The sequence below is a fragment of the Cornus florida genome, unplaced genomic scaffold (assembly GCF_030987335.1).
Source record: "Cornus florida cultivar Cherokee Brave unplaced genomic scaffold, ASM3098733v1 CherokeeBrave_3.0.0_Hap2_Chr10, whole genome shotgun sequence".
Lineage (NCBI taxonomy): Eukaryota > Viridiplantae > Streptophyta > Magnoliopsida > Cornales > Cornaceae > Cornus > Cornus florida.
Window position 1 is genome coordinate 112,322,395 of NW_026775580.1, and position 3,885 is coordinate 112,326,279.

Sequence of the window (3,885 nt, forward strand, 5' to 3'; positions counted from 1 at the left end):
TTTAATATTCAGGAATCCTAGGCATGTTTCTACGTTCCATCATTCCACAGATATGAAATATACATAATTTAAACATGTAAAAATTCACACCGGAAATCAAATCAAAATCATGCATTTATCAATTCATAACACAAGAACAGATATGAACCAAATTCGTAAAACCTATGTTCTAATCCAATTAAACATGCATAATTATTTAATTTTATGTGTTTAATAAATCCTGAAATTTCCTAGGCATGTATAGAAACACGAATCAAAGGGAAAGAGATAGAAGAAGAACTTGCCTTAAACTTTCGGATTGAAAGTTAAACTTCTTCTTCTTTGATCTTCTCTCTAAAGGGTTTTCTCCTCATTCCTTCCTCTTTCTCCTTCTCTCTCTAACTCTCTCTCTCTAGAATATATTACGTGCTATATTTTCACTCCTTTTTCAACCTATAGTTGTGTATTTATAGGCTAAATAATAACCCTATTCCTTTTTCCAATCCAAGTCAACTTAATAAAGAAAAATAAAAAAATGAAAATATTAAAAATGTAACTTAAAATATGTTACGTATATAATCTATGTATATCCTTATTAATTAAATAAAATATATATATTAGATTATTTATTAATACTAAAGTTACCATAATATTAAAAGGTAACTTAAAACATGTTACGTATATAATCTATCTATATCCTCATTAAATAAATAAAATATATACACCAGATTATTTATTTATACTAAAGTTACCATAATATTAAAAAGGTAACTTAAAACATGTTACGTATAAAATATATACATCAGATTATTTATTAATACTAAAGTTACTATAATATTAATAAATTACTTTCCTTTTTATATATTTGTATATACATATATATCTATATATATACATATACAACTATCCATGGGTAATTATCTATACACATCTAACCTCCGATCCAAGTAGTTTATGGGACCCAATTAGTTAGCTCATTATCACTAACTATAACCATAAAATAAAATAAAATAAAATATTTAATCATTTAATGTACAATTAATTACAATTAATCAAATACATCATTTAAGCACACAATCTAATTAAACAAATAATACAAATAACACCTAAACAAAATACAAATAACACATAGATAAGTAGCCAATTAATCAAGTAACACTTAATTCAATTAAACACATAAACAATTAGTCAAATAATCAATTAAATAATTAAAAAAATACAATAAAAATAAATAAATAAATAAATAAATATCGAGACTATCCTTTTAAAATTAGAGGTATTACATGAATTGCATAAAATGCCCCTTTGTTTTAATAGAATTAAAAGTGCGTTAATTAACAAGTTTGCCTACGGTTAACGGCTGGAAGGAAATAAATTGTCTAATTTTAATTTGACAATTTGGGGTGTTATAATATGATTCTAAATTAAATTTTAGATGCATAAGGAAGTCTTTTAATTAACAAATTGGACTCATAGCATAGTTTATGGCTCGGTGCAAGAACAATAAAACAGTATACAAGTATGCAACCTAGCTTGCTTTTGACGGATAAAAAGAACTGAATTGCTAGAAGTAATTTAGAATTAATTTTAGCAAATTCTTGAACAATATTGTGATTTTAAAATTTTTTAAATTGCACGATAGAGTTGTTGATTTACTAAAACTGATCTATTCATGCTCTGGATGCTAGTTGATAAACTGTTAAACAATACATGGGTTAACTCTTGGATTTAAATTGCTGAAACTTTAAATACGTTTCTGCAATTATTTGAATTTTGATTTTGGATATTAAATTGCTGTACTATTTATCATAGTCTGTAATTTTTACATGGTTTTGGATTTTAATTGCTGGATTAATATATATTCTGTCAATTACATGGATATGGAGGATTGTATGCACCGGTATGGGACGGTGTCATACTAGGGATGGTTTAGCTCAAAACGCATAAACCTAACCTATTGGATTAAAGGAAAGGATTGTAAAATATTGAATCCTAATTTTGTTTAAGTCAGATCAACTGAGTAAGTTGAGTGACCATTTGGATTTACTGTTGTTTGGAGTTAACTCATATCAACTGAATAAGTTGAGTGGTTAACTGATTATAAGTCTTGTAATACCCCTAATTTTAAAAGGATAGTCTCGGTATTTATTTATTTATTTTTATTGTATTTTTTTAATTGTTTAATTTATTATTTGACTAATTGTTTATGTGTTTAATTGAATTAAGTGTTACTTGATTAATTGGTTACTTATCTATGTGTTATTTGTATTTTGTCTAGGTGTTATTTGTATTATTTGTTTAATTAGATTGGGTGCTTAAATAATGTATTTGATTAATTGTAATTAATTGTAAATTAAATATTTTATTTTATTTTATTTTATGGTTATGGTTAGTGATAATGGGCTAACTAATTAGGTCCCATGGACTACTTGGATAGGAGGTTGGATGGGTATGGATAATTACCTATGGATAGTTGTATATGTATATATATAGATATATATGTATATACATATATATAAAAAGGAAAGTAATTTATTAATATTATAGTAACTTTAGTATTAATAAATAATCTGATGTATATATTTTATATATTTATATAATAAGAATACGTAACATGTTTTAAGTTACCTTTTTAATATTATGGTAACTTTAGTATAAATAAATAATCTGATGTATATATTTTATTTATTTAATGAGGATATAGATAGATTATATACGTAACATGTTTTAAGTTACCTTTTAATATTATGGTAACTTTAGTATTAATAAATAATCTAATGTATATATTTTATTTAATTAATAAGGATATACATAGATTATATACGTAACATATTTTAAGTTACCTTTTTAATATTTTCATTTTTATTTTTCTTTATTAAGTTGACTTGGATTGGGAAAAGGAATAGGGTTATTATTTAGCCTATAAATACACAACTATAGGTTGAAAAAGGAGTGAAAATATATCACGTAATATATTCTATAGTGAAAGAGTTAGGGAGAAAAGGAGAAAGAGGAAGGAATGAAGAGAAAACCCTGTAGAGAGAAGATCAAGGAAGAAGAAGTTTAACTTTCGATTTGAAAGTTTAAGACAAGTTCTTCTTCTATCTCTTTCCCTTTTATTCGTGTTTCTATACATGCCTAGGAAATTTTAGGATTTATTAAACACATAAAATTAAATAATTATGCATGTTTAATTAGATTAGAACATAGGTTTTGTGAATTTGGTTCATATCTGTTCTTGTGTTATGAATTGATAAATGCATGATTTTGATTTGATTTCCGGTGTGAATTTTTACATGTTTAAATTATGTATATTTCATATCTGTGGAACGATAGAACGTAAAAACATGTCTAGGATTCCTGAACATTAAATAGAAACTAGGTTTGGGTGTAAATAAATTTAAATAGACTCAATCATAATGATGCTTGCTATTTGAATGTTTTAAACAAACGAATGAATTTAATCTTTTAATATGTTTTAGCAATTGAGATTAAATGTGTAGGATGAATTGGATATGGAGAATGCTTATTTGACGGTATAATAAAATATCATCATATGTATAAGATTCAGTTTATGTAGGACATATGATATAGGAAGCTTAAATAAATAATAAGTCATTCCTATTTTGTGATAACTTGATATCATATTATCATAGTTATTTCTGGATTATTTGATGTATTTCCTTAATCGTTACATTAATTGTTGGATTGTGTGGTTTAATGCACCGGTATGGGACAGTGGCATTCTAAGGACGAATTAACTTATCAGTTAAGTCCTACCTATTTTATATAAGGGAATGGATTAACTAAAATGTTAAGTCCTACTCATATTCAAGTCAGGTCAGCTGAACAAGTTGAATGACTTATGGATGATTAATTTATTATATAAGGGAATGGATTAACTAA